General features: G+C 44.3%; 1 pseudogene; it reads left to right on the forward strand.

Moving 5' to 3' along the window:
* Positions 1-2,362: 2,362 nt before the first annotated feature.
* Positions 2,363-5,621, forward strand: LOC147734794 (interferon-induced protein with tetratricopeptide repeats 5-like; annotated as a pseudogene).
* Positions 5,622-19,911: the final 14,290 nt, after the last annotated feature.

A 19,911-nucleotide genomic window follows, 5' to 3' on the forward strand; every position in this document is an offset into this window, starting at 1 on the left:
TAGGTAGTGCGCTCTATAAATGTCCTTGATTGATTGATTGATTGAGACCATCTCTGCTTTTTTCAGTTTGTCCTCCATCAATTAAAAGAGTCAAATTATATTTCCAGTTCACCTTCCTTGACTCATCTATTCTTGGGGCCACCCATTCTTACCTTGTTTGCCTCACTGTGAGCCCAAGCTCCAGCTCAATCTTCCCTTGAGCTGGTTCTCAAACCAGCCTAATGTCCTTTCGTACCCGTTCGTCTGCCACAAAGCCCCACCTGGCTGCGAGTCGTCTCTTTCCCTCTCCTTGTTTCACTGTGCTCTCTGGTGTCACTCACTCCTCTACACTCTTGCTTCTGCACTCTGCCTATTGTGCAATTTTGTCCTTTGTGCCTGTGCCTGTTTTGCCTTCTGTGCCCATTAGCCTTATCTGGTTCTTGTGGTCTTTTTCCCTTATGCTTAGTGCCCTTTTGTATTTTGTGCTCACTTGTCTTCTGTGCCCATTTGTTTCTCTTTTCAGCTGTTGTGTTCTTTTGTGCTTTTTTGGTTTAGTGCAATTTTGTCTTTTGTGCCTGCCTATTTTTTGTTACTGCTTGTCGCTTCTGCTTGTTTCATTATTCAGTGTTCTGTGTGCATTTTTGTGCTCTTTTCCAGTCTTTTGTGCCTGTATTGGTGCCCGTTTCTGTTGCCTTTCTGCTCCTTCTGCTATTGCTCCTCCTGTCACCCTTGCTTCTCCCCTTGCTGCAGAGACCATCCTATCTTCCCAAACTCTCCCTCCCTCTTCTCCTTACCTTTACTTCAACATGCCTTCTCCTGCTGTGGTTTCCCACCCTTTTCTTGCCCTCTGCACTCCTCCCCCTCCTACGACCTACTTTATGGTGGTCACTGCACATCTGTGCTGCTGGCGTACCAACAGAAAGCCCATCGGTGCCCCTCCGCGACTGTACCATGCCCAGCGCCACTGATCCTGGTCCATCCAGCCACCACCACTACACTTCCAATGACTTGCTGGCACTCAACACCAGATGCCGTCAAGACTGCTGCCCCCTCACTGTATCTCATTGACTGGCAGTACCTTTCTCATGCGATCACTGCCATTTCTTTTGCAGCATCTCCTTTACGCCAGGCTCTGAACAGTACACCCACCATCAGCTGCATGCTCCTTAACACCAGATCTATCTGCAAACATGAAACTGAGGTATGGGACCTCATCAATGCACACTCCCTGGAAATCTCCTTTGTCAACAAAATATCTGTCTTTCACCCCTGCAATCGCAGTGGCCACCCCTGCTTGGCAGCAAGATTGTGCATCACAACAGTCTACAGAAACCTGGAGGAGGCCTCGAAATCATCCATAAAGACACCATCATCTTCACTACCTCAACGGAAGAACCAACCACGTTCATGGAACACCTGCATGTCAAACTGCATCTGAGCCACTCCACTACCATATCAGCCACCCTTGCTCACCGACCACTAGGACCACGCTGCACCTTCAGCAACCTCCTCACTCTGATTACCATACAACCCAATGACTTCCTCCTGCTCAGCGACCTCAACAATCATCTCGATGACCTATCAGTCCTCAACACCACTGACCTCTTGGGCAGCCTTAACAACATCGGACTCATGCAGCTCATACAAGGCCTGACTCACATCACCAGGCTCACACTCAACTTAGTCTTCACAGCCTGCAGCAAGATTGCCTTCGGCCACCTCACCACGTTCACATGGACAGACGACTCAATCATACACTTCTATGTCAATAGACCAAATCCAGCAAACCATAGCCAACCAGAGCCAATAATCAACTTTAGCCGCAACTCGAACCAAATAGCAGAAGCAGACTGGACCCACACCCTGAGATCCAACCAGTCTATCCTAACAGCCGACCTAGAGCATGACTAATCCACAGTCAGCAATTGGATCTCAGGCTGTGCCAGCACCCTGGCTTCTTGAAGAAGATCAGATCTCGCACTTAAACATGCTGATACGGGAAAGACCAAAGAAACTCCAAGCGCTATTGCATATAACTGGAAAAAAGATGGAGAACCAGCTGAGACAATCAGATCAACAAAAGAGTGTACCTCTCAACGAGAGGAGGAGTGAACAAATGAAAAAAAGAATCAAATTAGATTCTTTTAGAAGGTCCTCACTCACCAACTTGGTTGGTGACATGCTTCATCATAGGGCCCTACCAGGAAGGTCTAAAACCAACCTGGTGTGCTTTGACGCCAGAGTTACTGCGGAGTTGGTTAGTGATTCTGTACATGATGAGTGAAGTGAGTTAGAAGTGATCAGGTTGTAACCTAAAAAACTTTTATTAGTAGGCCAACCTGGCACGGTTAAAAACGGAGTGGGCAGTTGAAAAGCTGAATCGATGTATCAGCTAAGCCCTGCTTGGTGAGGTCAACATGTTTCTGCCTATGTATGTGTTATTTCCAAGGCATTTGTCAGGACCAAAGTGTAGACCCCGGTGGTATGAGGGCGGTAAGACTCACCCTAACCTGGTGGTAATAATGTGAAAAATAAACACAAACAGGAAAAAATTATTAAAAACCTGGTTGTAGGCAAGGTACTGATGAATTATCGGCCCCCAGCAATTACCCACAGGAGAGGGAAAAAAAGGAACAAACAAACAGATGAATGCCAAATGTTTCCTACAATTCATGCATGTTTGTGACAATTACCTTCTCAGTGCTCCTCTCTGTGCACACAGAAGAGTTGGTAACACAAAACTAATGTGCTAATTCGTGTAAGATACTGGTGCATTAATGCTGTAGCTGTATCTTCGTGAGTGGTTTACATATTGGGTTGTAGCGCTTTTTCAACCTGTACGCCAAACTACGGCGTTGAGTGGTCTTTGTGCGTAAAACTAGTTTGCACTCTAGTCAAAGCTTCATAAAACACACACTGTGATGCGTCAAATGGTGGTGCTGCAGAGTAAAGTGGGACCAATTGTCAAGAAGAAAGAGAGCTTACATGAGGGGTCTCAGGAGGGGGTGGTAGCTAGTAGGCACACCCTGGAAACAAGGGAAACACAAATAAAATGGGCATTGCCCTTCGATTTACTTATCTGCTTAGAAGATCGGCATTGACAAATATGCACTGTTGTATCTTTGTTTGTACTGATCAAGACTGCACGATAAATGACGATGCAAACTACATTTGGACTTTGACCATTTTATTTGAATTTTCTCTAAAAATTGTTTGGTTCTTACTTAAGAACGTATTTGTATGTGATACGTGTGCACAGGACTTGTACTTACAACCATGTTTTGGTTACCTTGTCACCTTATTTGTCTATAGTGACAAATTCTTTTCATAGATGGCTACTGACAAAATTCTGGCTTAACCAAATACACTCTGTACTCTGGGATTTGGAGGGCTGGAGTAGACCTGAAGACGCCCCCCGTGTAAATGTGACGATTTTTCCCCCCAAGACACTATGCACTTTATGTTTTTTTGCCCTTTGTACCATGATGCCAGGAAAAGGTTTATCCTTCCTCTACTAAAGAAAATGAATGTTATCCAGTGTAAACCTGCTTTATTGTATTTACAACTGTTGGAATCTCCAGTAACTATGTTTTGTGTCGCCAGCTTTCTTGTCGCGTCAGTAAGAAATAAGAGGGACAGACAGAAAGCCGCACAAGAAATCCAACCTGTTTAATACAATGACATTGTAGCTCAATCAATTGCTTTACATTTGGAAATGACTGTTAATGTTGTTTTAATGAACTTGTACTGTATTTTTATCTTGTATATTACATTTTTAACCAATTTTTAACGTTTTTCGCACATGTATAGCATACTTTTATGATTTTAAGTAATCGAATAAAGTGGTTTGACTTGACTTTACTATAGAACTTAATCCATCACACCGGAGAAAACACAAAGGTGTTGTTGGAATGCTTGCATATATCCAATGCTAGTTACTCGGGCTGCATTTTAGTCCATCAGTTTTCACCCAACATGCCACAGCAGACTGTAGGAAGATGGCAAAGACTGACGTTTTTTTAACATTTTCTGCCTCTCCTCCAATTCCCTTGAACTCCTATCCATCTCTCAGTGGCTCCAAACAATTGGATCAGGTATTTGCCTCCCCTCCCCATCTCTTTCAAAGTTCACCACCTGCCAGTGCTCTAAGTAACTGAATCCAAGTTTCTTCTTAACACCCACTCTCATACTCACAATCACATACACATACTTAAGGGCAAAAAGAATGATGCACACAGGTTGCCGAAAAGAAATGGATCACCACAAAGTTGACAAGTCCAGCTGACTGTTCCCAAGAAGTGAGAGATGTATAACATGTTCTCCCTGCCATTCTTTTCATTGCAGTTCCAAGTCTTTGAAGGAGATATTGGAGAAGCGTCAGTGTCACTTCACCTGGAGTCTTGAGGAGCAAGACAAAACTGATATAGAACACGTGAAAGAAGGTCTCAACCTCAGACTTCAACACACGCCTTACAACAACCATTCTACAATTTACGCTCTGCAGGCCTATTTACACCAGCGGGAAGGAAGATAACAGGACGCCCTTGAAAGTACTAGGACAACTCATGAGTTTTTGGGAGAAGGTCAACAAACCAACTTGGTAGGGTTTAAGTTGGTTTTCTTTGGTAACTACGCCTGGATCGACTATCATTTGTGCAACAATGGTATGGTAGAGCAATACCTTGACGAATCTGACACAATTAGTCAGTTTCTTTCTCAGCCCTCTCAATCTACACCAACTACTCCTGAGATCAGTGGAATGATTGGTTGGTCCCTAATAGCAATAGGTTTTCGATACGGAGAGCGGGCAGCAAACTGTTTCCAGACAGCATTGTTAGAAAATCCTAAAAATGTGGAATTCTGTGCGAGGCTAGCAATAGCACTGTATGCAGTGGCCGCACGCTGTGATGCAGGCCCAGAACTGAAAGAAAAAGCAATTTCCAAACTTACTGGAGTCATCCACCAAGAGCCAATCAATTATGAGTGTAGGGCCTACCTGGCTCTGCTGCTTAAGAATTTAGACTTTGATCAAGCACAAGAACTTGCAGAAGATGTGGTGAAAAACAGTTGCGTTCCTCGGTTCTGAGAAAAGTGCACAAGTCTTTCTACCACAAGATTGTAAAAGATTCTGTGACATTCTATTACAAGCCAATTCCATGGATGGAGATTATTCTCTTCTTCTTAGAGACATGGGCTACTTCTATCAGAGACAACTCATAAAGAATGTAAATGCAAATAGAGTGGCATCAGAAAATGCTATATCAGCAGGGATCCAGGCTTATTGGATCCACTTTGTATCTTTGCAAAACTTTTCTTTGTATGAATAGAGAGCAAGCTTCCTCATGCCAGTGAGAAATGTCAAGAAGCTTTTAATGTCTGCTTCGAGCGATTTCTACTCTATAAGAAATAGGATGAAATCAACGTATTTGTAGAGGGTGAAACAAAGAGTGGAAATCAATGTAAATCTGAGTTGTTAAAAATAATTTGTATGTTTGAGCGAGATGGCAGAAGAGAAGAGGCCAGGGATCTCTCACAACTCCTCCAAGGGATTTAGAAAGGAAGAGATATTTTGTAGGTACAACAAAGTAGAGAAGATGCCGTCATTACAGTTAGGTATGGCCACAGCAGATCAGAGTGCATAGAACCGAATTCTAAACGGAAAAGCTTGGATAAATAGAGCAGAAGAAATGCTTTTTGAAATAATAGACCAATGAGAATCAGCTTAATTGATAAGGTGACCTAGTGTGAGCTAATAACACAGGACCCAGTTCACAATGCGGCAGATTTACACGCCCCCTGCTCCACTTTTGCGTCAATTTTAACATTTGAAAAGTGACACAAAAGTGGCACTAGGGCCTTGTAAATAAGCCCAATGTATTTTTGCACATAAGTTGTACTTTGGTGCAATAACAGATTACTGTATGAGTGAAAATCCTCATTACAGGTTCACAGTATGAGATTTCACACTATTAAATAGATTTGTAAAGGCAAAAAGTTCTTCCAGTAAGCCAGTGTGCAAGAAAGTCTGTGTCAACAAATCGTTTACAAGGGCTTGTTGGTGGGCAAGTCTGAGGACACACGTGGTGAACATCCACAAAGTTATGGCTTTCTGCTATTCACAACCCTTTTGCAAGTGCCCCGCTGGTAGCTTCCCTCCCTGAGGGCCCGATTCACAGAATGAACTTAAGACTCAATCCTAAACTTACTACTATTTTGGTATTCACAGAATGCACTTACTACTTTTGGCATTTGCAGAATGAACTTACTACTTTTGGTATTCACAGAAGTTAGGATTTTGTCTTACGTTTGTCTAAAGACAAACTTAAGACAGACTTAAGACAGACTTAAGACAAACTTAAGACAGGCTTAAGACAGACTTAAGACAGGCTTAAGTCAAAATCCTAACTTAAGTCTGTCTTAAGTCTGTCGTAAGTCTATTTTAAGTTTGAAATCCTAACTTCTGTGAATACCTAAAGTAGTAAGTTCATTCTGTGAATATCAAAAGTAGTAAGTGCATTCTGTGAATGCCAAAAGTAGTAAGTGCATTCTGTGAATACCAAAATAGTAGTAAGTTTAGGATTGAGTCTTAAGTTCATTCTGTGAATCGGGCCCTGAATATTGAGGGCAGGAGTGAATAAGTTTTCAGGGTGGAAAGTGGAGGAAACATCTTAAAATTAGAGTGGGTGTACAAGAAATCCTATTTCATCTCTGTAGGAAAACTACTCTCCCTGTGGAGAAACCTAAATAAATAAAAGTAGAAATTATCGGAATAACATGTCTATATGTAAGAAGGTTTACTTACGTGAAAACTTGCACGAATCTGGGACAGTCACAGGTTACCAGAAATCCTCTCGGAATTCTTTAAAAATTGCATAAAAAGTCAGAAATGCAATCACCATATCAGTTTAATCTTCTGTGAGTACATTTCCTGGTTCTTTTATGAATGGGACCCACAGCTACAACATAAAACATACAGAAATTATATCATATTTAAAATGTTAATCGGTAGTAGTAGGAAGATAATACTTGCAATTGAAACATCTGCAGAAAGAATGATATCATTATACAGGCCACAATGGGCTGCCTGTGGCAATCCCACCACCATCATAATCAGGCCCTATGTTAGAAAGAAGCCGCTCACAAAGGTAATGGAAAAGCTGCATGTTAGAGGCTGTTAAAGCAAGCAGTGCAGTGAGGTTGCTGAACCAAAGAGGAGATCCTGTAATAGAGAGAAGGAAATAAGTATGACGTGCGCTTGAGGTGAGGGAATGCAGTCAATGGGGAAGATCAGGGGATGTATTATCAGTAGCGTAGCTAGCGCTTTTGCTGCCCAGGGCGATTCCGGAGTTTGCAGCCCATGGACAGCCCGTATGACGGGGGGGAACAACAGATGACGCGATCGGGGGGAGGTGACATACAACGACAAGGGAGAGAAAACTTACCTTGCGCTCGCCACTGCCCCAAAAACGTGCCGCCCAGGGCGAACCACTCCTCTAGCTATGCCACTGCATATTATAAATACAGCTCATTTCCTGGATTGTGCCGGGCACATCTTTGAAAACACGCACCCGGTGCAATCAAGTAAAATGCGCCATATTATAACGAAAGCCCTGCTCCCAGGGCAGCTGTGAACTTGCGCAGCCTTGGGGGGCAGTACATTCATGTACAAAATGGAGCAGCTTCTTTGAACCCGCTCCGTGTTTTCACAGTGCAGACGGCACCAGCCTGCAATTTTAAAGGAGATTAGAAGTCCCCTTGCAGGAGGGTGCAGTAAGTGATTGGGGGTTCCATGGGACCCCCTTTTCCACGCCAGAGGGCTGCAATCAAGGGGGGCACTGACAGTGCGCCACATTTTAGGAGGCGTACTGTCAGTGCGCCTTCTGGATGCTTCTTTGGCTCTGCACCCACGTCTGTAATACATGTAGAGGCAAACGGATTCCCTCAATTGCATGGGCCACATCCCCTTGCAAAGGATGGAACGCCCTCTAGAGGAAGGGCTGACTCTGTATGTGCGCCAGCATTTTAAATAATATAGAAAGGGATGCATAAGCATCTGCGGCCCCTTCTATATGCCAAAGTGCCACGTGGCCATGAAAAGTGGCAGCAAATGCCAGTGGCTTCCCTGAGACACTTCTGTAATATGGCCCATGGGCCATATTGTAGAAGTGGCGCATTTTCCTGGATTGCACTGGGCCCACCTTTTAAAATGTGCACCCAGCACAATCTAGTAAAATGCACCACATTGTGGTGATTGCCCCGCCCCCCAGGGCTGCAGCAAACTCGCGCTACCCACAGGGCAGAGCATTCATGTGAAAAATGGAGCAGGTGCTTTAAAGCTGCTCCATGTTTTTCACAGTGCAGGCGGCAACCCGCCTGCCCTTCTAGCGGGGATTAGAGATCCCCTTGTAGGCAGGTGCAGCCAGTGACTGCACCCGCCTGCAAGGGGATGTCTGGGGTGTCCATGGGACTCCCATTCCCCCTGCCAGAGGGCTTCAATCATGAGGCGCGCTGACAGTGCACCAACTTTTAGGAGGTGCACTGTCATTCTGTCTCATGAGAGCTGCTTTGCCTTTTGCCTGAGTCTGTGATATGGCGCCGGCACAGAAGCAAAGAGATTCCTAAATTTGCATGGGGCCATGCCTTCATGTAAATGAGGGAACACCCTCTTGAGGATGCGCAGGCACTGTCTGTGCACCAGCACTTTCAGTATTACAGAAGTGGGCGCACAAGCACCTGCGACCCCTTCTATAATACCAAAGTTCCCCGGGATGCAGAAAGAGGGTGCAAACGCCCATTGCGCCTCCAGGGCACTTCCATAATACGGCCCCTGAGGGGGACGGAAACGAGGAAGAAGAAATGTTCAGCACATAGATTAAGTATATGGTATGGGCAGTAAGGTTTATGAGAAGGGAAATGGATGACATTTGAGTATTACCATCATAAGCAATATTTTGAAAGGGAAGAGGAGAGGCACAGGTCACCAAGTTAAGAACACATGGGAAGTAGAGGGTATAAAGAAGGGAGTTAATAAAGTACAGTTTAAGTAGTTAGAGGTGGCATGTGCAATAAGCATGCAACAGAATAATGAAAGGTGAATTGGATAGGAATATTGAGGCTTTAATCTATTGTTATGTTATGTGATTTAGATTTAAAAGGCGCAGCTTATCACCCATGAGGGTATTCAGGTGCAGGGGCTAGGCCTGGCTGCGCTCTTAGTTGAACAGCCAGGTCTTCAGTTTCTTTTGGAAGTTGGGAAGTGCAGTAGTCATTCCAGTTTTTGGAGGCGATGAAACAGAAAGCATGCCCTCCTGTCTTGCTTCTCAGATGCAGGGGATGCCTGTGAGGGAGAGATAGGTGGATCATAGCTTCTGGAGTGTTGTAGAGTTGGAGTCGGCCATTAAGGTATGATAGTCCTGGTTTGTGGTGGGCTTTGTAGGTGTGGACGAGCAGCTTTAGTTAGGATTGGGTAGCCAGTGTAGTTCAGCCTGGTGGGAAGTGATGTGTGTGCTTCTGGGGAAGTCTAGGATGAGTCTAGCTGTGGTGTTTTGGATGGTCCAGAGTCTTACTATGAGTTGGTTTTAGATGCCTACGTAGAGTGCGTTGCAGTAGTCTAGTCTGCTGTTGATGAGGGCCTGGATGACTGTGCATCTTGTGTGCATGGGGAACCATATGAAAATCTTGCAAAGCATTGTGAGGATGTGGCAGCAGGGTGTGATTAGAACATTGATCTGTTTGTTCATCATGGGTTTCTCGTCAAGGATGATGCTGAGGTTTCTGGCGTAGCCTGTGGGGGTGGACGTGGATGTGCCACCCAGGTCGGGTGGCCACCAGAAGGAGTCCAAGGAGAATCTCTCACTTCTGAAGATCAGGATCTCCATTATTTTCATGTTGATTATGAGGCAGTTTCTCTGGCATCCAGTTAGCTATGGTGAACATGCTGGCGGTGATGTTGGACCTGGTGGTTTTGTTCCTGTTGGTGAGAGAGAGGAGGAACTATGTTGTTTGCGTAGGTTGCAATGTTGATGTTATGGATTCTGATGATGCGGGCGAAAGGTGCCATGTACATATTGAACAAGGTTGAGCTGAGGAAGGAGCCCTGGGGGATGCAGCAGACAAGCTTCTTGCATTCAAAGGTGAAAGCAAAAGTCTGACTCATTGTGTCCTGTTAGAGAGGAAGGAGGCGATGCAGCTCAGGGTGGGCCCATCTGTTTCTGAGCCAAGGGATCTGGCGCTGAGGGTGTCTTGGGAGATGGCATTGAACAGCAGTGAGAGGTGGAGCAGGATGAGGGAGGTAGTTTCTCCTCTGTCCATAATGGGCCGGATGTCCTCTGTTGCTGCCAGGAGGGCGGTTTCCATGCTGTGGTTGCTGTGGCACCGTGACTGAGTGCAGGAGGTGGTGCTGTTTAAGATGGGCAGAGAACTGCTTGTTGATCTTTCTCCATGAGTTTGGCCTGGAAGGCCAGCAGCGAGATGGGCCTATAGTTTCTGAGATCCTTTGGGTTGGCCAAGGGTTTCTTCAGGAGGGTTGTGACCTCTGTATGTTTCCAGCTGTTCAAGAAGTTTTCAATCATGAAGGAGTGCCTAATGATGGGGATGAGGTTGGTGGTGATCAATGTGCTTCTCAGGTTGTACATGTGGTGGGGCAGAGGTCTGTGGGGGACCCTGAGTGAAAGGTCTGCATGATTCTGCTGTGTCATCTGTGATGAGGGGGTTCCAGTTTGTAAGGAGGTGGATTCTCCTGGTGGTGGTGGGAGATTGCATAGTGATGTCTTCTATGGTGGGTTTGGGTGCAAAGTTGGTGTAGATCATGATTATTCAATTGTCAAAAAGTCAGAAAGTTCATTGCAGATGATCTGTGAGGGGATGATGGTGTTAGAGGCTGCTTTTGGGTTGGTGAATTATTTGACGATGTTGAAGAGTACCAGCGTTGGAGCAGGATTGGAGTCTGATCACAAGATCAACTTTACTGGCTTCTATGATCTGTGCATGCCACCTTTTAAATGCATATTTTTGTACGTGTCTCTAGAGGTGTTGTCTCGGCTGGTTATCTATTTTCTTTCCAGTTGTTTGCAATATATCTTGGAGTCTCTTAAGTCTTCCTTCTGCTAGCATACATGAGCACAAGTTCTTGTATGTCCGATCTTCTTTATGGGGCCAGGGTGTTGGCGCAGTCTGAGATCCAATTGTTGAATGTGAATAGATCATTCTGGAGGTCGCCTGTTAGGATAGGCTGGTTGGATCCGAGGGTGTGGGTCCAGTCTGATTCTGTTATGTGCTGCCAGTTGTGGCTAAAGTTGATTGTTGGTTTGCTAGGGTGAGGTGCATTGATGTAGTAGTGTACAAAGGAGTGATATGTTGTTGGATGTGAAGTCTGGGTCAACTATGTGTCCGGTGATGTGAGTCAGGCCTTGTACGAGCTGCATGAGTCTGATGTTGAGGCTTTCTAGGTCAGTGGTGTTGTGGTCTGTTTGGTCATCAAGATGAATGTTGAGGCCGCAAAGCAGGAGGATGTCATTGGATCTTATGGTGATGGGAATGAGGAAGTTGCTGAAGGTGGTGCGTTGTCCTGGCAGTTTGTAAGCGAAGGTGCCTGAGATGGTCGTGGAGTGGCTGATATGCAGTTCGAAGTGCAAGTGTTCAATGAGTATGGTTGGTTTGTGCAGGTGATGATGCCTTTGTGGATGATTGTGAAGCCTTCTCTTGGTTTGTGGATCCTCTTGCAGTGGTCGATCTTGTATCCAAGGGGGGATGGCCTGTTGCAACAGACAACCTTGTAGCCGGGAGGGATGTCCCCTGCAATGGCAGGGATGGATGACAAGCTGAGTCATATTTCGTGAGAAAGAGGATGTCCTGGGAGTCTGTGCCGATAAAGTCTGATACCTCAATGGCATGTTTGCAGAGAGGTCTGATGTTGAGGAGCATGCAGGCGATGCGTGGTGAGGGGTGTGCAGAGCATAGTGTGGGGAGATGCTTGAAGGGAAATAGCAGTGATCATATGAGAAAGGTTGTGAGATGAGGTAAGGAGCAGGGACAGCAGTTGAGACAGCATCCGGTGATGGGTGCTAGCAAGTCATTGAGTCATTGGAAGTGTACAAGTGAGGGTTGGATGGACCAGGGTCCGTGGCCTTTGCTGCGGCTTTGTAATAGGGGGAAAAGTGCAAGGGCTAGATAGGGACAGGAAATCAGAGCAGAAAAAGGCACAAGACAGACCAGTTAGGGAGAGGGGGAGAGTGAAGTGAGAAAAGTGTGGATGGGAGGCAGGGAAGCCCTGCCGCGTGGGGAGAAGAGGGGGAGACAGGAGGAGCAAAAGCAGAAACAGCAGAAAGACAACAGAATTGGCACAAAATACTGGAAAAGAGCATTGAAACGGCAGAAGAGACAAGCGGGCACTAAAGAAAGGCAAAAGAAACACCGGCACTAAAGCAAATAAAGCACAAAAGAGAACAAGAGCCAAAAAGACAGAAACTGGCACAGAAGACAAGTGAGCATGAAAGACAGAAAGACACTAAGGGCTCAAAGAGCACAAGAGCTAGAGAAGGTAAACTGGCAAAAAAGACAAAATGGGCACAGATGCCAATCACAAAAGAACACAGAAGGCAGAGTGCAGAAGTGAGAGTGAGAGCAGAAGGAGAGGGGTAGAGGAGGAGGGCAGGAAGGCAGGGCCTTGTGGCAGACAACATGGTCGAAAAGGGCCATAGATTGGTCGAAGGACAAGTCCAAGGTAAGTGGGAGCTCGGCCTTGGGCACAAAGCAAGATACAAAATAAAGAATGGTTGGCCACAAGAAAAGAAGAGATAAGGAAGTTGAACTGGAAATTATGAAGTGTGGGAATATAATTTAACTCCTGTCATTGATGGAGGACAAATTGCTTGAACAAGGAGGAGAGGGTTTGGCTAAGACAGTGCCTGCACAGAAAGGGTTATGGGAGGAGTCTTTAAACGTACAATACTCCCCGATGTTTGCAATATTGCCAGAGTAAGATCTTGATTAAATGGAAGAGGGAATAGGGTACACATGGGTGGACCCAGAGAGGAAACCACAGAGGAAAGATTTGGAGGTCTACTCCGGTAACACCGACTCACATCTTGTGGCCACATTTGGCATATGAGCTTCCGAAATATGAGTAAGATGACCAGAAATGGCACTATGATGGAGATATTTTTTAACTTGTTTTAAAAAACAAAACTAAACAACATTGTTCAAGTGGCGAAGTAAGTAGCGCAGATTTCTTTTCACATGCTGCCGGGTCGATATCCATGTTCAACTAGGTCCCATCAGTACCGGACAGATCCATTTGGATCCATCAGCTCTTCTAACAGATCTGTCAGCGTGCAAGCCTGTGTCTCATTTACTTACAAAATGCACTGATTGCTTGGCCCATGGGTGGTATAGTATCTAATGCACTTATGTTCTCCCCATTGGGCCAGTCTCTTTTTCGTATAATGTATGCATTTGGATCAGCTGTAAACATTCACATTAAGAATGAGCGACCAGGACTAAAGTTTAAAGTTTTATTTCAAGAATATTAATAAAGAAATGCATAGACTGAACCATCAATTCATTAGTATAAAAGCAAATATCATAAGTTACAGGAAGAACCCAGGAAAGTTATACTGATAATCCAGCAAGGATTCACCTTTTTTAAGAAAGGGAAAAGGTGAACCCCAAACAGAGGAAAAGCGTCCCTTTTCATAGGACTTTAGACAAAGGATTTCATATATCGACTACACAAATACATGGTTCCCAGGGCATGCACCAAATGAGAACAGGCAAGAAGAAACATTTTACTCCAGAATACATTCGCAGAATCTCTCCCATTCTACTACCGTTGCTTGATCTGAGGCAGTTACATTGTCCTTGAAGAGGCACATCTTGCTCCATGGGTCTGGGAAAGTTCACTCTTTTCATTCCAAAGTGAAGAATTCTTTATTACAATGAAAATAATAACAGCGGCAGTGATCATCTGGATGCTGTGATGTCACATGCAAGATGAAAGAAATGCAAAAAATTGTCGTATAAGCTTGATGAATGTTAAACTCTACACATTAGGGAAAACAGATCCCACATAATCAAATATTTCTTTGAGTTATTGCTTTATTTGCAGCCAGTACAGCTCAGGAATTAGTTCACCTGTGGCAGATACGGGAACCTTGGTTTCAGACGCTGATAACGTTTAGTTTCTCAGGAATAGAAACCATGAATGCAGTAAAGGAACGTCACTGTGTGATTTCCACTACCATGGAGACAATTCTATGCAGGTGTCAACGGTCAGCCAAGGGGAGGTGTCTGAGCCATTGTCTACACATCCAGCAAACAGTTACAGGAGTTCACAAGTGATATACCCGCCTTCTGTAAAGAATACAGCAAGTGCAAAAACAGATACGCCTCAATAGTTCTTTTTTTAGATGATGGTATGTTGATTTTCCTTGCTTGCTTTAGGCCTATTTCAATGATACTGCTCCCATTTCGGGCCTCGAAAACAACAGAAGTAGGTGGGAACATTAGAATCTGATGGCATCTGAGAAAGCAGGCAAGGGCATCATGGAACCGATCAAAATGCAACCAAGTGAAGCTTGTACTTTAAGCACCCACCTTTGTTGACATATGGAGGCTTCCATCGCTGTCACCGGGTAAACGCCAGGCAGTGTGAACTAAAAACTTTCCACATAACAGAGTTTTTCTTGATACAAGGTCCATGGTACACAGCACTGTTGAATAAATGACTGTCCTACGTCTCTCTAAGTCTGAATGTCAGCTGCACCATATGCAATTTGCATTAATGTTCTTTGTAAAGCAGCTCATTGACATCACTCCAGCTGCACACCTCTAGGAGCAATCAGTTTAATGAGGAATTGTTACCTCCCATGCAGACTCAGGCTGCACTCATACCTCACAGCTAACACCTTCTTGAAACACAGCACAAGTCAGAAGAAGTGAGCAGTGATTGCCTCCTGCTGTTTCCCAGCTGTAGTACCTGCCCTTCATGAATTCACTCTGACATAGTCTGAGCTATAGGCATCACAGTTGAATGAATGTGGTATACTCTGATCCAATATAGTGTCTGATATGGCTCTTGCACCAGTGGTGGTTATAATATAGGTGCCACTCGTGTAATGCACACAAAACACAGCTGTGAAACTCACACCCAACATGCACATTACCTCAGACCTAAAAATGCTCCAATGGCTCCCGCCCACTTCACTCTCATCACACACAGTATAAAGTCTTGCACAATGTATGCTTCTCATACCTTAACAGTAGCATCAATTTCCAATCCCCGACCACAAACCGATGTTCTGCCAGCCTTCTGACATGCTCAGCATCCACGGAGCCAGAGCCGGCGGCTACACCTTCTCGTCACTCTCACCCAAACAATCGCCTGGAACAACCTCTCCCTGCACGTCAGAGCCACCTCTCCACTCACTGGACTCCGCAAGAAACTGAAGGCATGGCTCTGTGCTGAGAGAGCGCAATTTGAATAAAACGTATATCCGAGTCATATTTATAAGCATATCGTATAAACGTAGGAATGAAATGTATATCGTAACGTGAAGTTGACACTTATAGTATAAAGTTAACAGACGTAACCAAAGTAATATAGGAAATGTAATTGTATTTACTCTTGAACGTGCATTAGATTTAAAAGGCCCGTATACCTAGTGGGCTAATGTAGAAATGCTTACGAATGGAAGAACGTGCAAAGTAGAATTCATGTACGTGTGTAACTTTAAATAGAGAAATGGCGAGAAATATAAAGCGAAGAAATGTGCAGAATATATATAAACGATGTAACAGGAGAATATAACTTTATGTTCTATGTATAGGGTTTATATTCTATGTAAAATGTATTCACTTTTAAGCAAAGGCTTTGCTAAATGCGATTATATATAAATGTGTGTTAAAGGTTATATTGTGTAGAAGAAGTTTTGTAGAGTTTAGGTCATTTGTGATTTTAACCTGACTGACCAAGGGTTCGCAGGAGTGTAGTCCGCTGTATGTAATTTAGTGGGCTCACAGGAGTCGTGAATAGACTTGATGTGAAGTGCGAGCCAAGGAGTCTAAGTTTGTTAGATTTAAGGTGACAATGTCGGACGAAGTTTATTGCCTAAACGTGAGAGGAGACGCTTGGAATTTGAGTCTTGTTTTGAAATGACCATTCACAGGACCAAGAAAGGTTACTTATATAGTCGTAAAGAGTAAAGTTCTGATGAGGTGATAGACTTTTGCTCCGAAAGTGTCAAATGTAATGTCAATGAAGTCACCAGCAAGAAGACGAAGATGGCGTCTAAGAAGAAAGGTCAACTTAACGGACGACGCGAAGAGACGAAGCCATGGAAAGAGCTAGAAAATGACATCATGGGGGAAAGTCCGTGGTGGGCGTCGAAGGGGCGTTCCACCGACACTGTGATTGTGTATTTTAGGGACAGCACCCCGGGGAGAAGATAGCGCAGATGGCATGAGCAGATGTCCAGTGAGAGAGATCAGAGCGCAAGAGAGCAGTAGGCCGAGGACCCTTAGAGAGCGGATGGGTAGGCAGAGAGGGTACTGCTTCTTAAACTTAAGTTACCTTTAGAGGCTAAGAGAGTTTGAACTTCTTTGGAAGTCAAACTGCTGACACCTTTTTAGGGTACTAGGAATTTGCGAAGTAGGGATGTCACCTAGTATAGAGTAGGGACAGATTTAACTTGTATTCTTTTCTTTTAGATGACGCAACAGAACCACATCATATCTATGCTTTAATTTGTTGATTCTGGAACTGATTTGATTGTATTTCTTTTGTAGACTGAGGTTCTTTGGGAATTTATGTTCCTTTTAGTTCCTGTATAATTGCTGAATTTTATCTTGAGAGGATTGTATTTGCAACTTTTCTTAATTTTATATTAAACCTTTTAAACTTTATCAGTTGTAAGTGGTTCTTCAGAGTTGCATCAGTTTATGGGGTTTATCTAACCTATGTGGGGTTTGTCTTTTACTCAATGACAGAAAATAACCGATCCAAATTGATGAATGAGATTAATATCTAAGTGATTAAAAAGGGTATCAAAATCTCATTCCCCGCAGTACCTAGGCCTCAGACGTGATGATGTAGTTCAAAAAGATTTGTATATGTCTTTTCTAACCCTGACAAAGCAATTGGGATAGTCACCAATAGATGAAACATATGTTGGTTAGAGTTCTTATATTTATTTAACGTCTGAAATAAAAGAAAACTGCTTAAGCCTCTTTATGAACTCCCTTTGAATCAATTTTTTAGTAAAGGATCACTGCACTACTAGACTTGGTGTGCATGCAATTGTTTAAATATGTTGAGGAACTTTAGTGTTCTCACTTGGAGACCATTGGGGTAGCTGATTTCCATGTAAACTTAGCACCCATTTAAACATACACATGTATGTGTACTCTTACAAATTCGTATTGTCTGTGAAAACTTGTGTTAGGTGTTCACCACTAATTCCTCTTGGTACCAAAAAAATTTATATTGTGAAATATATCAATTCACCAGTGGCACTACATCGTGACACATCAAATGTTTGGACTCTGGAAATATTTTGGGCAATTGGCTACCCCAGATTCGAAGATATCTGAATAGGTGGACGCGCTGCTGATTTTCTTTTCGTTACCTGTGGGTCCTGAATCTCTGGACAGGCTCTGCTGTCTGCTGCATGGGGGAACGCTGCTCTTCATTGCCACGCCAGGACTCCCAACACCATTATCGCGCAGTGGGGAACTACAATTCCCAGCATCCCCAGCGGCGCAATGAGCTACAGAGCGCCAGGAGGCTCTAAAAAATCTTTCGAGCCCCACACAGCGCGAGACGCGCTATCAGGATGCCCTGCTGATTTTCTTTTCATTACCTGTGGGTCCTGCTCTCAATCCCTTAATCTCTGGACAGGCGCTGCTGCCTGCTGCATGGGGGAACGCTGCTCTTCCTTGCCACGCCAGGACTTCCAACACCATTATCGCCGCAGTGGGGAACTACAATTCCCAGCATCCCCAGTGGCGCAATGAGCTACAGCTGAGTGCCAGGACGCTCATAAAAATCTTTCGAGCCCCATGCAGCGCAGGACGCAGGCGGGCGTGCCCGTCCGCGCCCGTCCGAGCCAGGAGGAGGCTGGGCTGGGCCACTCCCCGAACATTGGCAAACCCGTAAGGAACTTCCCGTTATTATTTCTCACTTTTTGGTGGCTGTTGCTTTGAGACTGACTGAGAAACTTACTCTGGGAAGTGCAAGCTTACCTGTATTTGCCTAATGACGACGCGATCTGGAAGGGGGAAGAGGGTAGGGGTGGGGGGAAGCGTAAGCGGGACATTGGACCAATTTATTGTTAGGGCAGCCTCTGTACTTAACATGAAATTGCCCTTACAGAGCGCCGCCTTTCTGTTGAACCAATGTATACCAGGCGATCCTCACTAGGACCCCTAATGTTAGTCCCTTCCCCAAATCAATTAGATGGGTACACTGCTAGATATCGACTCGCTAAGGTGGGAGAAGGCCTAGGAAATGTGGAGGGAAGTATAGACGAAATATCTGAGTTAAATAGGACCTCTCCCCTGCTACACCAAGTACACCAAAGAGCGTGGACACATCTAATATTGTTACATCGTGTTCCCCAACAAGGGCAAATGGAAAAAACAAAGTAAATACTGCCAAGAGGAAGCGGGGAGGGGGCGTTCATAAGGGAAGATGTCCGAAGATAATAAAAACTTCAAAAACGCCACACAATGGTATAGACTAAGTGGTGACTATTGAAACTATTGCACCACCGCCAACGGCGTCGTCTTCCACTTCCCATTCAACGCCTCCTAATAACACGGCGGCCGACTTAACTATTCCTTTGACCCAATTACCTGAAGGTTTTATCAATCAAATAGGGCAATTAGTAAAGTCACTAATTTTACCTTTTTTAGGGCCCGATTCACAGAACTAACTTAAGACAAAATCCTAAACTTACTACTTTTGGTATTCACAGCAGTTAGGATTTTGTCTTAAGTTTGTCTTAAGACAGACTTAAGTTAGGATTGTGTCTTAAGTCTGTCTTAAGACAAACTTAAGACAAAATCCTAACTTCTGTGAATACCAAAAGTAGTAAGTTTAGGATATTGTCTTAAGTTAGTTCTGTGAATCGGGCCCTCTGAGAGGGCAAGGATAATTGGCGAAAGGCTAGAGAGATTTGAAAAATCTACCTTAGAATGTTTTGTGGCCCTAAAAACACAGTCGACTCCACACTGAGAGATAACATAGCTGTAGTAAATACTAAGAAGGTGTCTACAGTAGCAATCCCCCTATTGGCCTCTTCAGTGAGAGACATTTCCACCCCTGTGGCCGTTAATTTTATTCAGGCAATCACTGCTCCAATAAATGGTATGGTCGACCCTGCTGGAAGTCAGTGTAGGTCAGGAAAGGAGACTCAGACAAGTTCAAAAAGTATAGAAAGCCAACCTAAGAAAATTCCCTGCACAGATAAAGAGATCATTAATAAAGTACATGAAAAATCCTCTTTAAAATGTATCGATTTGACCCCGGACTCCTCCCCGTATGTTCTTGTGCTCACTAGGATTCCAGAGCTAAAAAATGGAAAAACAGAAACCTACCAAGAGTTGAAAATTAAAGTAACATTCTGGTTAAATAAGAATAGATCCCACCCAGGCCATATTAATGGGGAGGTTCTGTTTGTAAGAGGAATAAGCTAGGTGGGGCCTAGACCCAAGGTTATACCTGGGGATTCCATCATTGTTAATTTTAGGGACAGGCGAGTAGCGGGTTTTATTACTGACCAATATTTCCAGAGGGATTGGAGAGGCATTAATGCCTATGGCTTGAGCTACTTCTACCACCCGTCCCATGCTGCACAATCAACCTATAACTCCCTAGGAATGCAAGGAGTGGGGGAGTTGGAAAGGTTTAAAAACAATTTTTCTGTACCCACTTGT

This window comes from Lissotriton vulgaris, chromosome 1_2, assembly GCF_964263255.1.
Source record: "Lissotriton vulgaris chromosome 1_2, aLisVul1.2, whole genome shotgun sequence".
Lineage (NCBI taxonomy): Eukaryota > Metazoa > Chordata > Amphibia > Caudata > Salamandridae > Lissotriton > Lissotriton vulgaris.